General features: G+C 43.2%; 1 protein-coding gene across 5 annotated transcripts in view; it reads left to right on the top strand.

The window, feature by feature from the left end:
* Positions 1-14,654: 14,654 nt before the first annotated feature.
* Positions 14,655-27,302, top strand: part of SNX10 (sorting nexin 10) — a 71,454-nt gene continuing 58,806 nt past the window's right edge. Inside the window, exon 1 of one of the 5 annotated variants that reach the window (XM_082693211.1) lies at positions 14,655-14,782. The gene's annotated coding sequence lies outside the window, so the exon portion shown is untranslated. Of the gene's footprint in view, positions 14,783-14,809; positions 15,071-27,302 lie in introns of those variants that run through there. The other 4 variants (XM_082693210.1, XM_082693213.1, XM_082693214.1 and 1 more) reach the window with 4 other exon arrangements.

Here is a 27,302-nt window from a genome sequence, read left to right as displayed (position 1 = left end):
TCAGTGTTTTTGTTTCCCCCAGTTTGCTTCCACCTTTATTTACCTCCTTTGTCCCCTCACCCTTTTATCCTAATGACTATTTATTGCCTGTGTTTCAGGCACTGTGTCTGGTACTGCAGAAGTCTACTGTATACAAACACAGTCCCTGTCCTCAGGAAGCTCACAGGCCAGCAGGGAAAGTAGACATCGGCCTTGTGGTGGTATTGGAACTTCAGGGATCTTTTCAGATTTACTTTTAAGATGTTTTTCTGGGGCGCCTGGGTGGCTCAGTGGGTTAAGCCTCCGTCTTCAGTTCAGGTCATGATCTCAAGGTCCTGGGATCGAGTCTTGTATAGCAGGGAGCCTGTTTCCTTCTCTTTCTCTGCCTGCCTGTCTGCCTACTTTAGATCTGTCTGTCAAATAAATAAATGAAATCTTTAAAAAAAAAAAATAAAATGTCCTTCTCTCTCCTTTCTGGTGTCGTCCTGTCTACCTCTAACATTTCCTGCCCTTCTGTCTTCTGGGCTACCGTTTACTCAAGAATTGGCAGTAAATAAAAGGAAAAGGGGTCCAACTGAGTGTTCGGGGTCTCCTCCCTGTCAGGTATTGGGCTTTAATAATGAGGCTTGTACATCCCTTATAATAACCATGGAGCTTTGTTGCAGACAACTGTGCTGGCCAGAATCCTCTAGGTGAGAGGGGTGTCTTCCTTCCTTATTTCATCTCATCTGGAAAGTGTGTAACACTTTGTTCTCCAAAGATGTCAAGTTATTACAGGAGTTATTACAGAGGCAAAGGAACGTATAACAAGGAATACTGATACCTCTTTGACATTCGTGTATGTCGACCACTTCCATGGCAAGGATGTCAAAGGACTAAGCAAGATGGTATATAAGAATGCAGGCCCCTGGGATATGGATTTATGGCAACTGTTTTCAGAACCAGCGTGCGTTCTCAGCAACACCTGATGTCACTGTGGACCAGAGCTTGGGTCCCCTCAGGAGCCCTGATATTTTTGTTTTGAGATAGTATGCTCTCTTCATCTTTGTGTGCTTCAAATTTTGATCTCACTCTTGAATGACAGCTTAACTGTGTAAAAAGTTTAGGTTGTCGGCTATTTTCCCTCAGCATTTCCGGTATCTGTGACTGTGGATGAGAAGCCTATGGCCATTACTGATCATTCCTGCAACAGCTTCTTCTCTCTGGTAACTTCCTAGATTTTCTTTTACCCCTGATGTTCTGCAGTCTCGCTTTTATAGGTCTAAGCGAAGGTTTAGTTTTCTTTTTCCTTCTTGTATTTTAAAGTACAATTTCTCTCTGAAGAATCAATCATGCCTTTCAACAATGCTGGATAATTTCCAGCTGTCACCGCCTGAAACATTGCTTCTCTGCCATCCAATTCAGTGACTTCTGGAGCAGCGTTTGTAAGTGATTTGGAGTCTTTTGACCTATTATCCGTATCTCTTAACTGTTTCTGGGAGGCATTCTGGGCAAATGCTGCAATTATGTTTTTCAGTTTAGTAATCCTTTCTTCACCTGCGTCCAGCCTGGTGTTTATGTCATATGCTGAGTCTTAAACTTCATGACTACAGTTTTCCTTCCTAAGAGTTTCAACTGATACTTTTGTCTACCTGATTATTCTCATTTCTCTTCTTTTTTGGATTTTTAATTTTTCCCCTTTAATGGATATTGTTCCTTTATTTGTCTCTTTTAAGGTCCTGAGCACAGACAATGCCTTTTCCAGAGAGCTTCATCAAATTCCCACGGCATAGAGGTTAACAATAAGGGGCCACAAGAGTTCTGACAATGGGCATCTCAGTGGGGACCCGTGGAGCCTGGAGACTTGAAGCTTCTTTAAATATTTAGCTCTGAGCAAGGCCTTTGGTTCCTTTTTAGCCTGTCAGGGAGGCAGGTATTGGGTTGGGGGGAAGTGATCTAATGCCTGAAATCAACTTTCCCACTGACCCAGGGCAGTAGAATTTAGAGTCTAATTTATTTTCATAAACAAAATACAGAAATGGGTCATTTCTTTAAAAAAAAAAAAAACAAGGTCACAGTTGCCACTTTATACCTACCTATATGTGCCTTCTTGAAGAAAACAAATATGAAAGTATAATTTTCATATTTTATAAACTTTTATAAACTGTCTTTTTTCCTTAGATCTTATATCAAGAACTTCCTTCCATCCTTACATATTTTCTCTTACTTTTGTTAACTTCATCTCGGTCATCGTTCAGATGAATCGTCCCCCTTCATTTACCCCATTTTCTCTTGAGCTACTTGTCTTTGTTTCTGTAGTGAACTAACTGGTGAGCACCCTAATTTTGTCCTCTGGAGGGAAGCTGGAGACTGTACTCCTTCAGGCCTGCCCGTTGCCATGGAGACAGAGACCAGGAGCTGCTGGGGAAGGTCTCTCAAAGAGTGGTAGCATCAGCCAAGGTATGGAGAGGAAACCACATCAGGGGAAGCTCACTGGAAACCATTCTGAAGCTGTCAGGTTGTATGAGTTCCTGAGACACTCTTCCAGGCCGGCTTGTATGAGGAAAGGGCCTTCTCCCGTCCAGCGACATGGCAGCAGGTGGACTGGATTGTGGTCATCTGTCTCATGCGCTGGAGAGCAACGTGGGAGGACGTGTGGGCTGGGTCAGGGCGGAAGCTCACATGAGAAGAGGCAGAGCTTCTCTTCCAATTTGCCTCTACCGCAGTAATGAATGGGAAGCTCCTGAAGTTAACTTCATGGACAGTGGACAGGAGCATGTGAGTCTTGGAGCAGGAGAGAAAGAATTGGTGATTCCAGATGGAGACAAAGGCTCGCAGGTGTACAGTTGCACATGAGGACCTATTTCGGGGCTTCCAGAGACAAGGAGGGGAGGGGTCTGGGAAGAGAGAAGCTGAAGGTCTGTTCTCAAGTCGGTGACAACTCAAAGCGTTGGGATTTGGGCATTAATGCAGGTTTACCATTTTTAAAAAAAACTTTACAGATGGCGCTCACTTGGGGACCTTCACTGGTGGTTATTTTAAACCCAGTGCATCTGTAGCACATCTGTCCAAATTAATTACCTAAGCATTCGGTTGGGATGTTGAGACTGATTATGGCACACATACCCCAAAAGGGGATGAAAAGGTTTACTGCTCACTGGGGAGAGTAGGGTCTCTCTCTCGCAGGTCTCAAAAACAATTTGAGGGAGCAGGGAAAAGAGGTTGGCTTGAGGGTATTTTTATTATGTTTGGGGTAAATCCAGGTAAGGTTTCCATGTGTGTGTCTGAACTTCCTCCTGGTGCCAAAGGGGGGAGCACCTCACTTTTCTATCAGCTTGTCAAGACATGGGATTGGAAGGGAAGAGGAAGGTGTAAGATTTAAAAGCTATCAGAAGGGGTGCCTGGGTGGCTCAGTGAGTTAAGCCTCTGCCTTTGGCTCAGATCATGGTCTCAGGGTCCTGGGGTAGAGCCCGCAGGGAGCCTGCTTGCCCCCCCCCCACCTACTTGTGATCTCTCTCTGTCAGATAAATAAATAAAATCTTAAAAAAAAAAAAAGCTATCAGAATATATATAAAAAAGGAATCAGATTATTATAGGGTGTGACCTTGTTGACATAATTATCTTGATGCAAATTAGTTGAAACTGATGTTTTGACATAACATACTTTCATGCAGACAAAATAACAAACCATTAAATTTGAGTTTTCTTTTTAAAAAAATAGTGAGTCCTAGACACAAATTACACTACGCTCTAACCCACCCATCGCTGAGCCTTGCTTCATTTTACATTCTTTTCCTTGTGTCTGCTCCAGGACGCTGTTCTTGCTTCTGCTTTCAGTAATAATGATAGTGATGCCACCATGAACTGTAGTAGGTTAGCACTGGTGTCCCTGGGTCAAGAGGGCAGGGTGGCTTGGCGGCATGCAAGAAGCTGCATATAGGGTATATTAAATGAGAAAAAATGCATCACTATGCAGGAATTAATGCAAAAGTCACATCTAGTAGGGATTGCAGAACATTTGCTCACAAAAGCCATTTATCCCACTTTGATGGATTCATCCAAATAAAACCAGTCATTATTGGCTCACACATGCTTCTTGGGGCTGTAAAGCCAGGCTGTGTTAACCTAGGGAAAATTCTACCTGCGGTGAATGAAGATCTGCACGGAAGTCCCATTGCTCAAGTTCTTATTGTTGCAATTCATGCTTACGTAAATGCTGGGCAGGGAGATTCCTGAAGCTCCATCTGTATCTTCCAATGATGCTTTATCAGAACACTCAAGAGGCAGTTAGAAGAAAATTGCCAAACACTGATGTGTTTGGAGAGGCTGATGTGAAGGAGAGGCTGGGACCACTGTCGGGTCCAGCAAAACCAGAGACTCAACTTCAGTGGTATTTTTGGGGTGCGATAGGACATAAGGGGAAGACCTCTCACAGAGTGGGATGCTGTGTGGCATGTGATCTTCCCTGCAGACCTAGTCCTAGAGAATCACCAAAGCACTTCACTGGAGCCAGCAGTCTCTTATTCCCAAGAGGGAATCCTAGGAAGAGCCTTTCCCAGGAATGTAAATAGTCTACACAAGGGAGATAACACGGCATGGTCTTGGCTGGGCAAGGGGCTAAGCCTCAAGGCATGCGAGGGGCATCACATTAGACCCTTTGTCTCCATGTATTCGGCCATTCCGTATCTGCACCTGTGTGAACACTAGCCAGATCGAGAAAGAGACCATGATGTCAGGTCCCTTCCAGGCACAACTTCCTACTGCTTTGACTAATAATGCTGCAGATGACTTTTGATTGATTTTTATATACTCTTTTGTATTTGGCTTCTTTCATGGAATGTTATGCTAGGAAAGTTGTCCACATCATTGTGCATAGCCATGGGTGCATTCGCTGTCAGTGTTGTACGAATACACTGCAATTCACCTCTCCCGATGTTGATGGTCATTTGCTTGTTGACAGTTTGGGGATATTATGAATAGCGTTGCTATGAACATCCCTATTCACGTTTAGTGAATATACATGTGCAATTCTGTTGAGCCCAGAGCCAGGAGTGCATTCACTGGGCCATACAGTATGCATATGCTCAGTTTCACTACATTATACCCAAGGATTTTCCAAAATGGATCATGAGAATTGCAGTTGCTCTTCATCAGCAGCAAAATTTAGTATTATTAGTCTTATTCTGGTAGGTATTTTAAGCGTATATTCCTCTGAAAATTTCTGAGGCTGAACACCTTGTTATATGTTTATATGTTCATTGTTTATTTGAATAACATCATCTGGGAAGTTCAAGACTTTGTCTATTTTCCTACTGGGCTGTCTGGCTTTTCAAAAATTGATTTTAAGGGGTTGTTTATATATTCTGGATATAAGTCCTTTTTAGATTTCACATATTCAGTATCTTCTACTCTGGTTAATTTTTCCACTCTTAGTGGTGTACTTTGATGAACAGAACTTCTTAATCTTAAGGTAGTCTGACATCAATTGTTATTGATGGTTAGTGCTTTTTATGTCCTGTTTAAGTCCAACAAATAGTATCCTAAATGCTCATCAAGAAGCTTAATAGTTTTACCTTTGACATTTAGGTCTATCATGCATGTTGAAATGATATTTCCGTGTGGTGTGATGGTAATTTTATTATGCATTATATATATATATATATATATATATATACACATACATACACACAATGTAAATATATATATATATATTTTTCATAAATGTGCCCCTAACATTTATAGGTCCCAGGCCAAGTGTATAATGGTGATATACATAGTGTATTTCTAAATGTTTACAAGTTATAAATCAAACTGTTGAATGAAATATAATTCTTCTACTTTGGCAGATCTACCTTTTAATGTTAAAACTGAAAAATATGTTCATAGTCATGTTTTTATGTGATTGACGCTTGATAAAATACCCAAGATGACTAAATTTAATAATTATTGGGCATGTCTGGTGTTCTGTTGTTGGACTGGTGATGTTTATATGAGGGATAAAACAAACATTCACAATTCATAAATTATTACATATTTACCCCATAAAGTTATTTTTTCTTTGATTTGGCTAAATCATTAATTTTATTACTATAATGAAGAATTTCCACATTATTTGTTTTCTGTTGACAGTCACGATCTAAAGTATGGAAAACAAGATGGAACTATAGTCAAAAAAAAAAAAAAGAAAGAAAGAAAAGAAAAAAGAAAAAAATGCCAAACAAAACAAAAAACAAAAACCAACCAAACAAATACGTAATTACAGTCAAAATGACCAAAATTTGAATAGAAAGTTTCAGATGTTTTCTAAAAGTTCTTATTCCTTCCAAAACATTCACTATCACCTGTTAAAATTAAAAAGCAAAAACAGACCCTGAGAAGCTGGTGGAATCAGTGGCAGGAGTGGCCAGAGATGCCCACCACAGGTTGAAAAGCTGAGCTCCCTGTGGTGGGCAGATGTGTCCTCGCTACAGAGCTGCACATTGACTGCCTTATGCCCTGCCTGCATACATTGAAACACGTCTCCCTGGGAGACGCCATGATTTCTCCTGGAAATGGGCCCAAGCAAGCTCCCTGGGCTCCACATGGGCTGCTGGCAACAGGGAGACCTGAGATGGGAAGAAAAGGACCAACCTAGAGAGGCTAAGTGACTTGAGACTGACATGTCAGAGAGGCCAGCTAAATCACCAGCCGAATACAACCAAGTGAATGGCCCCAGGCAACACACATGGAGGGTCACCCAACTGAGTCCTACTTGAATTCCTGACACACAAAACCATGGGCAAAAAACCCCAAAGCAAAAAACACACATGAGAAACTAAAAAAGCAAAAATAAAGGATATATACTAAACATAAAATTTGTTAATTAAATTACTTACATATGCTGGTACTTTTTTATTTGATTTTTTGAAAATTAATGAAATATTTAATATTTTCATACAACAAAATTCTTCACAATTTTAATATTCAATGCCAATTTAATTGCCACTATAAATAAGCACATTTTACCCTTGTCTATCTACACCCACATAGAAATTTAACAGCTCTTTGAATTGCTTAATATTGCAAAAACATTCTAAACTGTCACGAGCAATTGTTGCAAATACCGCACCAATTCTTGGCGCCTCCAAAACATGGTTTGAAATATAAAGGGAAGCAAGAAAATGGATGCCTGGTGCTACTGAGAAATGATACCTTGTTATGCGGGATTTATTACACTGTTATCATCTAAAAGAAAGGATTTGAGAGGTGATTAATTTGTCTGGTCTGATAACCAAAGTTGCTCCTGTTCAAATCCTCCCTGCACTTGAGTCGGTCTCTCTCTTTTTTTCAAGATTTAATTAATTAATTTATTTGTGAGAGAGAGTATGTGTATGTGTGTGAGCACAAGCAAGGGGTACAGTCAGAGGAAAAGGGAGAAGCCGACTCCCTTCTGAGCAGGTAGCCCAACATGGGGGCTCGATCCCAGGACCCCAAGATCACAACCTAAGCTGAAGGCAGACACTTAACTGACTGGGCCACCCAGGTGCCCTGAAAGCAGTAAGTCTCTGACAATGGCCATGACATAACTCACAGACCCCATCACATTGTCATTTAGCTACCTTCACACACTGAAATGTGTTACTTGCTAAATTTTAACGTATTGAACACTATCTGGTGTTCCTGATGTGGCCAAGGTTAACTGTTAACTTATTTTGAATAGAACTCAGAATAAAACTTGATTTCCTCTCACTGCAAAAAAAGTTCAATTGTTACACATAAAGGGCATGTCCTCCAGGACCACAGAGCAGGATTATACGGGTTGCACCCTTGAACAACAGTAGGGGGAGCTCTTCATGGGTTAGTAAGTTTTCACATATTTTAGAGGATAGTGTTGCAGCAGGTGGCTGTAAAGTGTCCTGGTGAAAGAGAGCTTCTTAACAAATTCTAGCAAAGGGCTTGCAGCGGTGTGGGGCTTTCTTTTCTCCAGAGGAAATCTCTATAAATGTTTAGTTCTTCTAGACCATCTATTCATACACACACACACACAACACAAACACACACAAACAGGTTTACAAGCTTAAAACTTCTTTTATATAAATAGTAGCATACTATATTATTTTCCACATTTCTTTTTTCACTTACTATGTCTGGAAGACCTTTCAATGTCAATGCATACAGACATTGCTAAAGGCATGTACCATTGATTATTTAAACATTCCCTTACTGGGAGACCTTGAACTTGCTTCCAGTTTTTTGCTGTCACCAACAATGCTGCAATGCCCATCCTCACAGGTACTCACTCAATCACATGAGTAAACCCTTACATGAGTAAGGTTTTCTGTAGCAGGGAGGCTGAGAAGTGGTATTGCTGGTCTACGGGATATCTGCTACTTGATAGGACACAGACAAATTGCTCTTGGGAATTGTTTTTCCAATTTACACTCCATGCATAGACTATCAAAATATCTATGGTCAATGTGTAATACTCTCAATTACATTTAAAAAAAATTATTTATTTTTTTGAGAGAGGGTGAGCGAGGGAGAGAGCCGGAGCGCGGTGAGGGGCAGAGGGAGAAGCAGACTCCCTGCCAAGTAGAGAGGCCACCTCGGGGCTCCATCCCGGAGGCTCCGGGACCATGACCTGAGCTGAAGGCAGACGCTCAACCGGCTGAGCCACCCAGGTGCCCTCAATTACAATTTTTAAACTAAGCTAATTGTTGAAAATGGATTCTCCTTTTATGGTTTATTAGCTATTGGAACTTCTTTTGTGGAGTTGTCTGTTCATGGCTTTAGGGCTTGCCTCTTTGTTTACATATTTTTTAATGTGCTCTTTGATATTTGAAAGGTTCAGAAGGATATAGAGGGAAAAGTAATCTTCCTCCCACCTTTGGCCCAGCTCCCTATTTCTCCTCACCAAAGTGTACCCTTTCAGAGATATTTCACACAGACACACAGACTGGCTATCTTTAAAAATGTAGGCGTGTGTATGGCCATTCACAGAAAACTGTATACGTGAGTGTAAGCCCATCCTCTTCTGTAGGAGTTATCACAATGAGGCTTAGATATTAGGCAACCATTTATTTAGGAAGGTTGAGGTGTGCATTTGAGGCAACATCTAAGGGGTGACTGGGTGGCTCAGTCCTTAAGCATCTGCCTTTGGCTCAGCTCATGATCCTGGGGTCCTCAGATCGAGTCCCGCGTCTGGCTCCCTGCTTGGCGGGAAACCTGCTTCTCCCTCTCCCTCTCTCCATGCTTGTGTTCCCTCTCTCACTATCTCTGTCTGCTAAATAAATAAATAAAATTTTCAAAACAAAAAAGAAGCAATATCTAATGCTTATGAAACTCCTTTTCACTCTGTTGCAGTATCAGGTTAAGTTATTTATATGTATTATCTCTTAATTTCAACCCTTGAGTACATACTAGTTTATAGATAAGAAAACTGAGACTTGGAGTGATTTGCTAGGTCACATGGCTACTAAGTAAAAGCTTTGGGATTAGAGCAGAGTTTTTGGCTCTGGAGCCGTAACCACTGCGATCTACTACCTCCCTATGGCTATTGACTGTAATGCACCCATAATCTAGAACTAGCACCCTGTGTACAAAATAGACGCTACAGCATTTGCAGAGCAGGAACCTCTCCGAGTTCCTCCATTTGGGAGGGTGGCTTCTCTGTTGTTCTCCTGCTCTTTGGTTGACTGTTGGTGCTAATTATACATGCTGCTATTTGTATCAAAGTTCTGGATGTTAAGTGTCTCAGGACTGGATTTATGTTCAAGATATGCTCAGTAATGCTAAGCTTTGTTCCTTGTTTTTGGTCAGTTTTAACCAATCAATTTATTTTTTTTTTTTAGTTTGTAAAAATCTGCTAGTAAAACCAATCCTTTTAAAATGGAGTTCTTGGGGTGCATGCGTGGCGCAGTTGGCTAAGCGTCTGCTTTTGGCTCAAATCATGATCCCAGGGTCCTAGGATAGAGCCCCACATCAGGCTCGCTGCTCAGCAGGGAGTCTCCTTCTCCCTCCCACTGCCCCTCCCTGCTGCTTGTACTCTTTTGCTTGCTCTCTCTCTCAAGTAAATAAATAAAATATTTAAAAAATAAAAAATAAATAAAATAAAGTTCTTATTAATGCAACATTTTCTTTGGTTCTTTCTTTCCTTTTTAGGGAATGAAGCTGTTAGCTATTTTCATTGATCAGAATGACAGTACATCTCTGCAGCATACATCCATAGGTGGGTCTTGTGGAATACTAGGCAAGGTGCCCAACATCCAATTTGGTCCTATGCCAGGATCAAACCTGGTGTGCCTCTGTTGGTTGTTGTGAAATAATACTATATATATTAATAATACTATATATAGTCTAAATCATCTATCTATCTATCTATCTATCTATGCCCTAGGTTCCTGGCATAGATCCTTATAATTCCTAAGTGATAAGAGCTTTGGGAGATCTTTTGTTCTAATATATAGTTTTGCCTTTGGTTCATGACAGAGAGCTCCTAAATCCCTTGGAATTTCCAAGATCCTTGGGAGTGCCTTTTGTTCTAATGAGGTAACTCTGGGTGGGCTCCTGGATAGCTCCAAGATGGAGGTTGGTCACAAGAAAGACCAAACCCTGGTTAGCAGCTTGGAACTTTCCACTCCACTTCCTAGCCTTTGGGAAGGGGAGAGGGACTGGTGTCACAAGAGATCATACCACATATCACTAGCCCAAAAGAAGATCAAAAATCAAAATCTGAAGTATAGTTTCTGTTGAAGCTCTATCACTTTTGCACCAGCGTTAAGTCAAAAAATCTTAAATCAAACCATCGTTAAGTCAGGAACCATCCGTACAGTGACAACTTGGAACTTGAACTGGCATCTGAAGTCTTAACGGGACTAAGGCAATTTCATGGGACAAAACGCTAGCTCTGGGGAGACAGCATCAGAACTGAATTGAATCATAGGACACCTATCTGGTGTTGCAGAATTGCTTGGAAAACTCACACGTCTGGAGTAAAGGAGGAAAGAGGGTGTTTTCTTATATAGTTCTGTAAAGACAAGTGACCACATAGCCTGTTGTGTGGCAATAATTCCCATTATACATATGTTAGCACCCACTGTAAATACTAGTCTTCTGACCTGCATTTTCTTTTCTTTTTTCCCTTAAAGTTTATTTATTTATTTATTTTTAGTAATCTCTAAACCCAGTGCGGGACTTGAACATACAACCCAGAGATCAAGAGTAGCATGCTCTTCTGACTGAGCCAGCCAGGCGCCCCCTGACCTCCATTTTCTATTTGCAAAAAGACATAAGGATGTGTTATACTTAGTGAGTCATCTTTGAGACAAAAATTTCAATTATCCCTCATTTAAATTTCTGAATAGTTTAGAATGAAGACGATCTTAAATTGTTCATGAACTGTGACTATTTACAAACACCTTTCTAAGTCGATTAGAATTTTTTCCATACTGAGCAATCAAATACAGAAATAAATCGGATGTTGATCCTGATAGGAGATTCCAATAATTGTTCATAAATCCTTGATTTCAAATGTTGGTGTTCAACAAAGCAGATTCTGGTGGTCCTGGATTTCTTTAATGATATACAAATGTTACAAAATCAAAGTTTTCAAATACATGCATAGTAATGCAATTCTGTTTTTCTCAGTTTTAAAAAGGGTGTTCTTTTTTTAAAAAAGGATCCCTTGCTAAAAACATTGGAAAATCAATAACTTGTACCACAGTAAAGAGGCTGTTGTAGGATTCTGAGAGAGTGAAGAACTGGATAGGAGAATGGAAAGCAGAAGGCGAGGAAACACCAAGATCTGACCACAGTGAAATGCAGGGGGCTGGATCTTTGTGGATTGGGGAAGGGAGCAGGTCAAAGTTGATAGGATTGCGGCCTTTAACTGAGAGAAATATAGTCCACTAATAAAAATTAGGAAAGATGGAGTGGTGGGTAGATAGATGAGAAGTCTAAACCACTTTATCTTACAAATAGGTAATCAGGCTCAAAAGTTTTCTTTAGTCATTATTTGGCAGGGGTGCATAAGAGAGGTATTTTGAAAAAAACATGTTAGATTAGTGGTCAAGAGTGGTTATTTTTATTCATGTTAATCTGTCCTCATACTATTCAAAAAAGATTATGATTGTAACAAATCAAAAATCCAAATTATTTGTGGTTTAATTTTTTTACTCATGTCCCTTATTGTTTGATGAATGATAAAAGCCATCTTCTGTACATTGTATCTACCATGACAATGTTTCTCAAGAAGGCAGGACCATTCATGTACATTTAAAGATAAAGAGTTTTTAATATAATGTTCTGTTCTTTATAGTATCAGCTAATTATAATTTCTGAGCACTGGGTCCAGGCAACTTCCATTTTTACTGTCTGTAGATTTTGCAATTTTCCCGGGGATGGAGGAAGAACTCAGTATCTACTTACTGACTTTTGAGCTAGAGGCAGTGTACTGGAGGTGGCTTTCCTTAATGTGGCTACTAAGGGTAGCTTGGAGATGGAAGAGATTAGAGGAGAGTATCAAATTATAATAACAGTTATGATAAAATTATAATAATGTCATCATAATAAATATATTTATTGAGCACTTATTATGTACCTAGCACAGTTCCAAGAACTTTACCTGATTATTAAAAAGATTTTTTTGAAGTATTTTACCTTTTTTCTAAAGTAATCTCTACACCCAACAGGGGACTCAAACTCATGACCCCAAGTTCAAGAGTACATGCTCTACTGACTGAGCCAGCCAGATGCCCCATACTTAGATTATTTCACCTAATCCCCACAACAACCCTATGTGGCTGGTGCTATTTTTACCAGCCGCCTTTTTTATATGGGAAAATGAGGCCCAGAAAGTTTATGTTCCCTTCCTAAGCTCATAAAACGAAAGGTAGTAAAGCTAGGGTTTAAACTCAGTTAACAGGATCCTAGCAGCCACAGTCGAGGAAGGATTTGTCAATTAAAACAAATTCTTCTTAAAAGCAATTTTATGATGATTTTCTCAGCTGGTTAGAATTTCTTAAGCACCAGAAAGTCCTGGTTTTTCACTTGCCCACCGATGGTATAACAAAGTCAGAACCTAAAAAGGTGGTGGTCACTAAGCTCCAGCCTCTGGATTCAGGCTGCACATTACAATTTAAACCCGTAACACCGTACATGGAGTGGATTAAAATATTCCATTATTGCTTCATTCTATTCTGAATTCTTTTTATATTCTCCCTCTCTGTTAGGGTCATAATTCTAACAGATATTTAAATGACCTTCTGCAGATCCTCCAAAGGTTTTTTTGCTACTCTGTCTACAGTTGTAAGGTTGTGCTTTGACAATAATACATTCAGAAAGATTTTAATTTTCCAGAATCTCTTGGGATCTTAAACATGTCCTGCATTTTGTTTTCCAGTCAATGCTTTTCTTTGTGGAGCAAAGGAATGAGACTTCGAAAATCACACTTTAATTTGATTTTCAAAAGCTATCAAGTTTACATTCACTTGTGTATTATGACTTGGGTGCAATTTTAAGAAATTAAATAGTAATGTTAAAAACAAGACAGGGGTACTTGGGTGGCTCAGTGGGTTAAAGCCTCTGCCTTCAGCTCAGGCCATGTTCCCAGGGTCCTGGGATTGAGCCCCACATGGGGCTCTCTGCTTAGCAGGAAGCCTGCTTCCTCCTCTCTCCCTCTCTGCCTGCCTCTCTGCCTACTTGTGATCTCTGTCAAATAAATAAATAAAATCTTAAAAAAACCCAAAACCCAAAAAACAAAAACAAAAAAAACAAGAGTCGGTTATGTAAATCCCCACATCGCCAGAGACTTCCTTACAGTTTTGGTGTCTCCCAGAAATGGAATCTTAAACCAGTCAGTCAGAAATAACCTGGTCAGCACTGGCTAGGGAATCTGCCTGATAGGTCCCAGCTGAACCCTAAAGGAAAATTACTTGGCTGCAACCAACCTGTTTTTTGTTCCTATAACTTGTTCTGTTCCCTTCTGCCTAAAAAATCTTCCCGATTGTCCGCTCCTCAGAGCTCCTCTCCGTCTGCAAGTTGAGATGCCGCCAGATTCGTGGTCAGTGAGTAAAGCCAATAAGATCTTTAAATTTACTCTGTTAAATTTCGTTTTTCTCTCTTTTTAACACCAGTGAGTGCTTCAAGCTTCAGAGCTGCAAGTTCAGGATCCAAGTTAAGCCACCACTTGGTAGATACAGAACTTTTGTTAGGCAAAGTCCGTCTAGGTGTGGAGGTTAGATAGGCACATTTTCTGGTGGGCCTGGAATGGCTCTGAACGAGATAATCTGCAGCCGGCTGTCTAATGGGAAAATTCGTGCTTGAAAAATGAAGTATCTTATTATTCTGGCCTTTAGGCATCCAGGAGCTGTTTAAGTGATTCTTGGGGTCTTCCATGCAAACAGGGGGGTCACACTCAGGGCAGGGTGCCGTTCAGGAAAAGGTTTCCCGATTCTGGCCCCTTGGCAGATCTCATTTCTTTCCCCTAGAGGTTTTACTATGAAAAAATTCCAATATACAGCAAAGTTTAAAGAAATTTACAGTAAACGCCCCATATGTCCACCACCGATCCTCTACCGTTAACATTCAATCTTTCTTTCTGATCGCACTTTCTATCCATCTCTCCCCCATTCAGGAATCCTCCCCCCGCACTAAGGGGGCGGGGTTAACAAACTCCAGGTGGCTTTTAAGTGGTGATTCCAGAGGATGCCCCTTGCATACCTTCAGTTCTAGCGTCCCGGCAAGCGCCCGTATTCCCTCCCGGATTAGGCGGACGCTCAAAGAGGAATCAGGGCTCCGGGGCGCCCCCCGGCGGCTGCACCGCTCGCTGCAGCTCGGCGGGCCGAGGGTACGCCTCATCTTCCTCGGGCGGGAGGGCGGGGCTCGCCGGCGGCGGGGGCCGCACCTGGGACTGGGCGGTGCGGTGACTGCCCGGGCGGCGGAAGCGGGAGGCCGGGCAGCCCCACGAGATCTGCGGCCGCTGAGCGCGGGCACGGGGCCGCTACGTGCGCGGGGCGCGCGGGGCTGCGCTCGGGTACGCTCCTGGGCGCTCGCCGCCGCCGCCGCGGTGCCTTTGAGTCAGCAAACTCCGCCGCCTGCCAGCCCGCCGGCTTGGCCCTGCCGGGAGGAGCCGTCCGTAAGTGACAGGAGCCCTACAGGGGAGGCCTCCCCGCGCCGCCGGGTGGGGACCGCGGCCGAGGGCGAGCCTGCCGCCCCTTTCTCCCCAGAGGGCCCGCTGCCCCCAGGTGCCGCTGCCTGCGGGCTGGGAGGAGCTTGGGTGCCCGGGATTGGAGCGGGGAGCTGCTACCTTCGCAGCCGGGATGTGCAGGGGAGGGAGAAATGGTCGGCCCGTTTGCCAGGGGAGGACATGCGGGGTATTGCGTACCGGTCCAGGGGTTCGGGGCTAAAGAGACCCCCCGGGAAAGGGTGGGGCGGAGGGGGAATCCTGAATGCCAGAAAAAGTGCTGTGGCACCCTACACTAGGCCGGGTTTGGGTGGGTATTTTATTATGGTTATTATTATTGAACCCACGAAATGGGTAGCTTTGAGTTTAGAAATTGGGAAGGGTAGGCAGGGGTTTTCGTAGGATTGCGGGATTGAGGGAAGAGGCCCGAGAGAAAAATCCACATTGACTGATGATGATAAGCAGGTTTGGTGCCTCGGGAAAGCAACAGCCTGTTTTCCAGTTCTGATGCATCATACTTGTGTGAGGTCGCACGGGTTTTTGAGGGGGATGGTCACGGGAACGTAGGGCAACCTGTCCTGCTGGAGAGGAAGGGCGTCTATTTCTGCAAGACCCGTTTACTTGTAAGAATGATGGAATTAGAAATTTAGAGCAGAAACGAGGCTTTCACGTGATCGCCTTCAAACCTTTCGTTTTAAGAACAGGGAAACTAAGGCCCGGGGAGGGGAGCCCTTCAGCCAGATGGAAGCAGAAACAGGCCTAGAGTCCGGTGGTCTTCTGACTCCCACCCTCGGGGCAGGAAGAGGGGTCGGGGGCGGGGGAGCGGGGACGGGCTTGGAATGCCGGACTAGCGGTCCTCCCTGGGACTGAGCGCGGCCACGGGGTAAGGTGGACGCCGGAGAGACCAGTGAGGACCGACCTCAGTCCCAAAAAGGAGGTACCAGGTAGGTGAGGTGAGGGCTCCTGCCCCTTCGGCATTCGCTTCCAGGGGTGGCTATCCCTCACTAAGCAGTGGTAGATTTAAGATTGGCTACTGGGGATGTTTGGGATAAAGGTACACAAATAAAATATATTTAGAGGTCAGTATATGAAGATGGGAAGCAACGTGATTAGCACCGACTTGTGTTTAACTGATCATCCTGTCTCTCCTGGCAGCCCGTTTCGGAAATTCTCAGTGCAAGCTGTACCTACCGTTTCAATGGTGAGGAAATTGGTGTGCAAAGAGTGGGGACCTGCTCAGGTGTCCCTGCTCCTCTCCAAGGGGTCTTTTGATTGGCACTCCACTTCTCTCCCCACCACTCTGGCTTGTGGTGGGAACTTCCTCTTATTTTACTTAGGGGAAGACCTCCTAGAGTTTGATATCCAAAAAATAGATATAAACTGTCATTCCTTTCTAAATAAAAACCTGTTAATTAAAGACTGCCATTTGTGTTCTAGACTGCAATTTTTTAGGTGGCTTCAGAGCCCTCTTGATAGCTTTTTTCAGCCTTAGGATCTCTACTTTCATTTTAAAGGGTTCGGTTTGTTAGCAAAGCTATTATGGGAAATGGCTTCTTTTTTCCTCTTTCGGTGTCATTGCTGTGGTTTAACAACTGCTTGCGAAAGGCTTAGAAGTGGTTGAGTCAGGGGTCCAGCCACTGTAGTCTTTCATTTCTAAGAGTGGCAAAGAGGGGCTTTTTGCCTAAGTCAGGGTTCACCTCCATGGAGGATACCCCAAATTTTAGACTGCTATCACCCACCGCTTTCTTTCTCTTGGTAATGTAGTAGGTATGAATCAGCATTTATGCTCTCTTAGCCCTGTTCAGATAAGAGATAGTACAGGGTCGTGGTTACAAATTCTGGTTTCAGACTCCTCAGATTGAAGTCTTGAACACAGTCATTCGGTATCTGAGGTACGATCAGCAGGGCACACTGTTCAACTTACCTTTTATTCGGAAATTTTTAAAAAAGGTAGTGATAATCCTTCCCTCCCAGAATTGTTCATAGCAACAGCTGACGTTTATTGAGCACTTACTATGTGCTAGGCATTGTGAGAGAATTTTTATGTCACAGTCGCATTAATCCCCCCCACAAACCGATAGAGCAGGTCCTATTTACATCTGGAGAAACTAAAGCATCAAGGTATTTAAGACTTCCCTAAACTTCACAGCTCGCAATTTTAACCACTCAGCAAATGTGTTCCACCTTTCTGTAATAGCTGATAATAATTTAGGGCTTACTGTAGGCCAGGCCCTGTTTCAAATACTGTATGTATATTATTAACAGTCCTTGACATTGGTACTATTTCTACCCCCTTACCCTCCTGTTTCTGTTATAGATGAAGAAACTGGTACAGCGCCCAGGGCAGACAACCAGTAACTGATGGAGCCAGAATTTGAACTGGGCAGCCTGGCTCTGGAAGGGGAGGTCTCACCTAGTCCCTTGTGAATGTAGGTAAAGGGGTAAGCCAGGCATCAATCAAGGACAAGTCTCATTGGCATTTTCATTTATTTTTCCCCGAATAACGACTCCCCACTCCTAGTATCTGCAGGGGAGATGCTCTCAGTTCTGCAAATAATTCAAATTGCTTAAGTTTTTGTGATTCTGTGTAAATTTGTGTATTCTCTGTTGTTTTTAATAGCTTGCGGTAGGTCTCAGTGATCTTGATCCTAGGAATACAGATAGGCTTTAGGGGATCTGTGAACCCTCTGAAAATGTCTGATTTTATACTTATGGGAAAGGGGCATTATTCTGGGAGAGAGTATCTGCAGCTTACGTCTGATTCTTTTTTTTTTTTTTTTAAAGACTATTTATTTGACAGAGAGAGATTACAAGTAGGCAGAGAGGCAGGCAGAGAGAGAGGAGGAAGCAGGCTCCCTGCTGAGCAGAGAGCCCGATGCGGGACTCGATCCCAGGACCCTGAGATCATGACCCAAGTCGAAGGCAGCGGCTTAACCCACTGAGCCACCAGGCGCTCCTTACTTCTGATTCTTAAAGGGTCACCTGTGGTGGAAAGCAAGGTTAGAAATGCCCATTCTCTTCCAATAATCTCATGTTATAAATGAGGCAGCGGAGGCCCACTGGAGAGGCGGAATAACTTAATCTGAACTACACAGCTCATTCAAAGTAGAAAGGGAGCTATAACTCGGGTCTCCTGGTCTCATCTTTCCATCACAGGCCCATATCTCCCTTTGGAATAAGTGGTGCCAGGTGAATAAATTATGAGATGCCAAAGACTCCCTGCTCTCCCTCGAGGCTGCCCCAGTGTAGTAAGGCCAGCAAAGCTTCCAGGAAGTGCCTCTTAAAATATAGCATCCTTTGGTATGTCACGTTATTAATCGAACCGCTTTACTACAATTCACAGTGGGCATTGGCAACTCTGAAAGGTATGAGCTGGGAGCCCAAAACTGGGGGAGAAGATGGGGAAAGATTCAGAACCTGCATTGGTTGAGTCACAAAGAGGCCATGTGGGCCTCTTGGCAGAAATATGGTGTTAGAATATTTTTGCTGAGAGGTTTGTAAATTCAAAATTCCATGAAGTCTGAGATTTCTGTGTAGTGTGTGAGTCACTAGGAAGTAGGGCCACCTCCTGGCCAAAGGCTGATGCTCCAATGACTAAGCAAGACTAAAAGGTCATGAGATTTTGTTTTTTTTTTTTAAAGATTTTATTTATTTATTTGACAGTAAGCGAAAGAGAGAGAGAGAGAGAGAGAGTGATAAAGCGAGAGAGAGAACATAATCAGGGAGGGTGGGAGAGGGAGAAGCAGGCTTCCTGCTGAGCAGGGAGCTGGACACCGGGTTCAATACCAGGACTCTGGGATGACCCAAGCTCAAGGCAGATGCTTAACAACTGAGCCACCCTGGTGCCCCAAGGTCATGAGATCTTTATGAGTTTAAGTCAGCTCTGTGACTTCATTTAATTTTTACAAACTGGTAAAGTTTACCTGAAAAAGTAGCTTTGTACTGATAAGCAATACATTTTGAAATGTACTGTTCAGCCAGATTTCAAAATATATCCTGTAGGATGAGGAGTGGGGAGTCCAGAAATAGTTCTGTTGTGAAGACAGGGATTGAAAGTATGATGGAATCGACTTCCATAAAGTCTGTTCAGACGGTTGCCTCACACCATTCATAAAAACACATTCCATTTAGAGTAAAGATTAAATGTCAAAACCAAATTATAGGCATTAAAATATATACATATATGAGATGGTTTTAAAAAATACCTTTGGAGTTATTTATTTATCAGAGTTTGACAACTTTAATGAAACTCAACAACCATAAAGGAAATTATTGATTTAACTTTATGAAACATTACACTTCTGTAAGAAAAAAAGATGTCAGAAACAAAGTTGAAAGGCAGATGACAAATCAATAAAGCAAATAGTTGCAAAATATATAACAGACATGGAGTCTTAGAAATCAGTAAAAAAAAAGAATAATCCAATAGAAATATGGGCAAAGCCTTTAATAGGTAATTCACATATGTATATAAAAATGTTTGGGGCACCTGGGTGGCTCAATGTGTTAAAGCCTCTGCCTTCGGTAGGGTCCTGGGATCAAGCCCCGCATCAGGCTCTCTGCTCAGCAGGGAGCCTGCTTCCCCCTCTCTCTGCCTGCCTCTCTGCCTACTTGTGATCTCTGTCTGTCAAATAAATAAATAAAATCTTTAAAAAAATGTTTAACTTTATTAATGACCAGATAAGTGATCTGTTGCCTTGCATGTTCTTCCACGGCCCCACTGAGCCCTCCAGGTGGCAGCTCCTCGGCTCATCCTGGGTGTTCTTCCTTCTCCACGTTTTCTCCTGAGATCTGTGGTTTTCAAATGTTTTTGTGCAGAAGAATTATCTGGGAAAACTTGTTAAAGCGTATTTCTGGGCCTTACTTCCAAAGAGTCTAATTCAGTAGGTCTGAAATGAGACCTGGGAATCTGTATCTTGATTCTCACGTGATCCAGAGGCAATGAAAACACTGGACCACCTGGTTTTATTCATTTCTGTGACTTTAAACCACTAGTTCCTGGATGCTCAGGTCTGGCTTTCTTGCGAGGTCCAGATTACACAGTTCACATTGAATCTGAGTCCTTGAATGTGTCGCAGACCTTTTAATTAACCTGCCCAACACTACTGATCATCCCCTCCCTGGTTTCGTAGGGCCGAATACTTGGGCAGTTTGGGGGCCCTCCTTAAGAAAAAGAACAAGCCTTGTGAATGCAAAATATGGTAGAGGACCACGGAGGTGTCTGTGTAGATTGTGGCCTCAGAAACTGGAGTTTCTTTAACTTCTTGATCCTGCCTCCTCTGTTCCCAATGCTCAACCAAGCCGTCTTCCTCCCTTGCCCACCTGAAGAAATTATTACTGCCATCCACCTGTTTGTCCAGGCTGGTACCTAGAGCCATTTCTCCCCCCTCCCTGAGCCCTCTCAAGGTCTTGGCTGATTTTCCCATCTATCTATGCTCCGCTTTCTGCCACAGCACCCCCTTAATCAGCTTCTGATCCTGTCTCTCCTTGTCCACGACTGCTGGTTTGGTTCTGTCCCAGTTTGCCACCTCTCACGGAGAGAACCTGGGTGCCACGTGAGACCCGTGGAGCTCAAGTGAAATAGGGGTGGATGTTCCCTTCATGCTCTGCTTTGGGATGCGTTCCTGTGGTGTTTCCATGTTAAGTAGGAAAATCAGACGGTTCAGTTAGTTTTGGGGAAGGAAGGCACGTTCTCTTTTCAGCTAGGTGGCTTCTGGGGCCTCCTGTTCCTTAGAGAACTAATAAACCTTGGTGAGAACCCACAAGCCCATGGCCCGGGGAATTCCGAAGTCCTCCCAGATGTTCTGCTAATTCCCTAGGGTGCGAGTGGGAGAGGGCTCCCCGGTGCTCTCTGATTTACACTGGTGTGGGCCCTGACATGCCGGTGATGATCCGCACCCCCATGTGCCTTGCTCATTCAGGAGACTTCACTAGGTTAGGGAGAAGGCAGCCCCTGGAGCTCCTCACCTGCCCTCCCTCTGTGTCTGAGCCCGGCCCCTCCCGCCCTCCTCATTTTTGACTGACCTCCAGGCTTTCCCCTCTATGACTGTGGCTACTCCACAGTTCCTTCCTCAAACTTACAGACCCAAACAGTTCAAAGCACAGGGCACAACAGGGCGCTTTGTGTATTGGGGACATGTGCTCCTTAGGACTTAGAGATACACGCAGAGTTTTCGATTACTTGATAGTTTTCTTCCCTTTTCTTACTGACATAGCAGCTGTCCTTATTGTCAGGTGGCATTTGGAAGAGCTGGGGAGAAGGGAAGAAAGGGGGGGGAGGCAGGTGTCCTAGCAGCAACCCCAGGGTCCTGCTGGCTGGGGGGTGGGGAGATAGAGCTGGGGTGGGGGTGGGGGGATGTGGGATGTGGTATTATCAGGGCTCTGGGTCCTGGTATCTCAGAGCAGGAGACAGAGCCTTTTTATCAGCCACCTGTGGAGATCAGACCCTGAGAATCTGACCTCCTTCTGCTCAAACACACATGAAAGTTCCAGTGCCAGGAAAGTAATGCAATGATTTACAAGGAGGTGCCGACCGGATGCTGGTTTTTTCTGGTCAGCTCATTTCCCTGACAGTTGAGAAACTTTGACAACTGTGACCTCTGTTTTGAGAACTTTGCTAAACCAGCCTGTAAACAAACCCATATCAAACGCCCTTGGATTAATTACAGTCAGCCCTTGGGCTAATAATTTAAGGAATAATAGCTTTGCTATTTACCCACCTTTTGTATTTATTTATTTATTAATCCATCCATTTATTCACGACTCATTTATGTTTATTATTTTTAAATCATAAGAGATATTTTCACTTATTAGTGGTATTTCACCTACTTTAAAAAGGACTTTCTGTCTGGCTTATCTTCACCTTCTTGGATCAAGGTCGGGCATCGGAGATCCCCGGGGGCATGATTTGCGGCAGGCAATGGCCAGGGTATGTGTTGCCCCCACGTGGGGCTGAATTTCAGAGCAGAGATATCTAAAATTTTCTGCTTCCTTAAATATTATTATTCCATCTGACAAAACAGATACTTCAAGGGAACAATTTTTTTTTTTTTTTAAAGGAGCGGGTGCTCTGTGATCCCGAGGAAGAGACCTCAGCACTTTTTCTCCGAGGTCTCGGAAGAGTCTAAGAGGGCCAGGACTGAACGGGGACGGAGGCAGACACAGCGAGCCTGAGGCACATGCCTCCATGTTTGCTCGTTTGATCTTTGCTGCAGATCCACAAAGTAGGCAGGTGCTCCCCTTTTTACAGTTGAGGAAACCGAGGCACAGAAAGGTTAAATGCTTGCTGTTGGCCAAGGGCAGAGTGGGAACACGTAGCCGGGCTGCTGGGTGCTGGCTTCTCAGCTTTCCCGTTCACCGGGCCTTCCTGCTCTCTTAGTGGGAGACGGAGGTGAAAGCTCCCCTCTCGCTTGACCCTCACCTTACTGGCCAGTCCTTCCTATCAGGACTGATGTCACCTGGGCCGGATTTGAACTTGACCAGTAGATCACAGTTCCTGATGTTGCTTTTCTCACAAGTGACCAAACTTCTAACAAGTAACCAAACCTGAGCGGCCCTTCTCTGTGACAGAGACAGCTGGCTCGGTGGGACACTTGTTATTTCCAGCAGGTTGCAAAGCTTTTCCTTTCTGAAAGGGACTTTGTCTTTCCATTTGAAAGAGGAACATAAAAAGCTCACGTTTGTCTCCCATTTGTCTACCTGTACCCTGTTCTTTTTTCTTAGTCCCGGCTGTTGGTCAGATGCCTGAAGGTGGTTTTGTGTGGATGTCCTCCATCGTCTCAGCGCATCCACACCTGGCCTCCTCTTTCGTACTCAGCTCTGAAAACAGGCGCCCTCTTTCTGACTTCTCTCTGCGGGTAACTGGTCTTTTTCCAGTCACCTGCCTGCTGAGTCATCCTTGACTCCCTTCTCCCCATTTTACTCTTGTCCAGGTTTTTCTCATTATGTACATATTTTTGAATAGACTTACATTTAAAAAAATGATTATTATTTCTTAGAGCAGTTTTTGGTTCACAGCAGACGTGGGTAGAGCACAGAGAGAGCCTGTATACTGCAGCCTTCTCTCCCTCATTATCACCCTAGTTCCACACTTTACATCGAGGTTCACTTATGGTACCGTTCACTCTATGAGGTTTTTTGTTTTTTTGTTTTTTTAATTTTTTAAAAATTTTTTAAAAAGATTTTATTTATTTATTTGACAGAGAGAGAGGTCACAAGTAGGCAGAGAGAGAGGAGGGAGCAGGCTCCCCGCTGAGCAGAGAGCCTGATGTGGGACTCGATCCCAGGACCCCGAGATCATGACCCGAGCCGAAGGCAGCAGCTCAAACCACTGAGCCACCCAGGCACCCATAAATATTTTATTTATTTATTTGACAGAGAGAGATCACAAGTAGGCAGAGAGGCAGGCAAAGAGAAAAGAGGAAGCAGGCTCCCCACTGAGCAGAGAGCCTGACACAGGGCTCCATCCCAGGACCCTGAGATCATGACCTGAGCCAAAGGCAGAGGCTTTAACCCACTGAGCCACCCAGGTGCCCCCACACTATGAGTTTTGACAAAGGTCTGACGTGTGTCCACCATTCTAGTGTCCTGCAGAATAGTTTCACTGCCCCCAACACCCTCTGTGTTCTGCTTCTTGTTACTTTAAAGTGCTTTTCCACACCCCCCTCCCCCACCCACCTTGGGTCCATGATTTCTCCTGCCGGCTGGAGCATCCCAGCAACTGCCTGTTGAAGCTCCCAGCCTATAAATTCTCTCCCTGTCCATCCCTCCTCCACCCCATCCCCAGATGAGTCATTGCCATCATGGCACGGCAACTCACTCTGCCTTCCAGCAGGATCGAAGTTCAAATTCCTCTTATCCTGCCGGGACTTTCCTATCCTAGATGCTCATGGGAACCCTTCTAGACTTACTTCCTTGCAATCTTCTACCAACACAGCTCCTCCATTCCTGGGGGCTTGGATTCTGGCCCTGTTTTCCTGTTTTCTGTGCTTGTTCTAATGCAAGCATTGAGGCCTCATCAAGCCCCACCTTCTCCAGGGAGCCTCTCTATTCTTCCTGGAAGCCTTGTTACCAGTGCGATCTTTTTTTTTTTTTTTTGCACCCCATGCAATGAGTTTTGCATTACAAGTGAACTGTTCCATAGCTGTGTCTGGGGATCTTTAGGTCATAGAACTCAGAAAGTGTAGCGTGACCATTAAAAAAAAAAAAAAAGACCAAGACCAGACCTAGAATATCACACATAGGTGCTCAGTGATTACTTATTGAACAGAGTTGAACAGAGTTGTCATTGTCTTCTATGATTCTTAGAGGGTCCTTTATAGCCCCTAACAGACTCTAAAGAGGTCTCTCATGGGAATGTCCTATGCTTCTCTCAGTATTACTCCTTTCTGAGGATGGGAAAGGCATGTCTAGATCTTTGGCTGCTGGCTCTCTCAGGTTCATATACAGACAGAACTCTGCCCCCACTTCACCCCCCTAAAGAATTCAAGACATTAATAACTCAATTTATTGGTTGCTGTCTTTTAAACATTTATTTCTAAGGATGCAGCATGGATGCCATGATGGGTGTAGGGGGTCCTGTGTGGTGAGGGACGCAGGGCTGGTTGTGTTTGGATCCTGGCTCCTTCACTTAAGAGCCACATGACCTTGGGCACCGTCTCCTTACTTGTAAAACTGAAGTAATGATATTTGGCTATCTTGAGGGTTAGATGAGATAATTCATGTTACAAGCCCCTCATACTGTCTGGCACATAGTTAGCAATCTGCTGTTTTTACTTGGATTGCTATTTCTGTTGGGCTCTTGCTGGCTAAAAGCTTTCTTTAACCCCAAGGTGAATGATGACCCCCCTGTGTGAGGAGGAGGACTGGCAGGGGAGGCAGGGGCCTTGTTCTCATGCCCCACCTCCCCACCCACATGGTTGGGCTGCTTTGAAACTTGATGGTGTTGCAGATATGAAGAAAATTAGTTGGGACTATTTCAGTCAAATTTAATTGACTCGATATTTATTGGGCACTGACTATACGCCAGGCACTCTGCTAAGTGTTTGGGTTATAAAGCATGAAAGATTTGGACAAGGTCTCTGCCCTCATGGGACCTTTGAGAGGACAGATAATAAACAACAAAATAGATTAATAGAAAGAATAATACAGACTGTGATAAATTCTTAGGAGAAAATTAAAAAGTAGAGAATTACTGGGGGATGGGTTGCTCTCGTGCGTTGTCAGGGGAGACTCCTCCAAGGAGATGGCATTTATTTATTTATTATTTCTTTTTAAAAGATTTTGTTTGTTTATTTGGGAGAGAGAAAGAGAGAGAGTGTGAGAGCATGAGCAGGGGGAGGAGAAGAGGGAGAGGGAGAAGCAGACTGTCTCCCTGCTGCAGGGAGCCCTATGCAGGGCTCGATCCCAGGACTCCAGAATCATGACCTGAGCTGAAGGCAGACGCTTAACCGACTGAGCCACCCAGGCGCCCCTCTTGGGAACTTTCACATCTCTTCTTTTTCAATTAAATTTGTGATGTTATATAGGCACACTCTAGAACATGGAATTCTGTCCTTTGGTGAGAACATTGGCATGGGCATTTGAAGATGAGTCACTGTTTAATTGGATCACTGTGTGACCCACTTAAATAAATACTGTTTTTTGAATGGAAAAGTTATTATTCGCTTTCTTTTGAAATTATTTAGAAATGACTTTGGAGACGTCCTTTAAGATTTTAATGCATGTGGATAATGGTCCTTTTGTTAAGAGAGGCGGTATAGGGAAGAGGCAAGCACAGTTTCTGGCATTTGGGAGCCCTTGGTTTGAGTCTAGACCACATGGCATGGCTTGCGGTGGTCATTTATCCTCTCTGGGTATTGGTATCCTCCTCTGTAAAATGAGACAGATAAGTTGCCTGCCTCACCAACTGTCACAGGACGGTGCTTTCTAAACTGCAGAATGTTAGAAAATAAAAGTTACTCTAAAAACTTAAATTCCATGTGTGTGCATTTTGGCAAATAGCACTTATGGCTATGATGTAATTCATGACCGTAGGAGATAACTTGCCTCTGCTTATGGATGTTTGGCTTCTGGAATAATCCAGAGGAGAATATTTTTATAACTTTGCAGTAGGAATGGGCTTTCTAAGTATGGGTCAAAACTTAGAAGCCGTAAGGAAACAATCGATAAAATTCATGACCTAAAAACAGTTGGCATAACAGAACCCCTGTGAGTAAAGTAAAAGACAGTTTACAAATCAGAAAAATATATTTGCATTTTGTTATATATTAAGGATTAATTTTCCTAATATACAAAATTCCTACAAGTCAGTAAGGAAAAGAACACACTTACTATAGGAAAATGGTCAAAGGATATGAACAAACAATCCATAGGAAATAATTTAGTGGCTCCTAATGCATTAAAAATGCTGACATCACATGTAGTTTTTAAAAATCTGATTAAATTGCACTGAAATATTACCACATTTCACCTATCTGGGCTTGACAAAGATAAAAACATTTTGAAAACCATCCATGTTAGGGAGTCTATGGGAAAACAGAACTCATACATACACACTTGGTGATGGTGTCTTAGTTTCCTACAAGGGCCACCTTGTCAGAGTTAATAATTCACATGGTCTGGCTTGATTCAGAAATTCACTTTAAGAAATTTGCCCTTCGGAGAAATTCACGGTATTCACTGTGTTTATAACAGTAAGAGTGTCTATCAGTGTGAGCTGGTGAACATAAATTATAGTACATTTACACAAGGGAGTAGTACACAGCCACAAAAAGAGAACAGGGATGCTCTGTGGACAGCTGGGGAGCAGTCTACATTGTTAAGTAAAGAGTGAGGTGTAGAAAGAACATATATGAGTCTTCCATTTATAGGAAAGGAAGGGCAGAAATAAATATATGTATGTGCTTGCATATGCACAGAAGGAAGGATTCTAAGATCCTTAGATCTTAGAAGGATTCTAAGATTCTGGAAGGATTCTAAGAAATGACTAAGAGGTAGGAGAAAGAGGGAGAGTTTTTATAATTCTATACCTTTTTGTATTTTTTTGTTGTGAAGCGTTATATTTTAAAAATTAATATTAAATATGAAACCAAAAATGGACAATAAAACAGTATTTGAGATAGGGATCGAGCCTACCTATAGATTCATTAATGCTGTGTTTGATACCCAGATTATTAAATGACTT

The sequence above is a fragment of the Mustela nivalis genome, assembly GCF_964662115.1.
Source record: "Mustela nivalis genome assembly, chromosome: 12".
Classification (NCBI taxonomy): Eukaryota; Metazoa; Chordata; class Mammalia; order Carnivora; family Mustelidae; genus Mustela; species Mustela nivalis.
The sequence above is the reverse complement of the archived record's forward strand: the minus strand, read 5'-3'. Positions and strand labels throughout refer to the sequence as shown.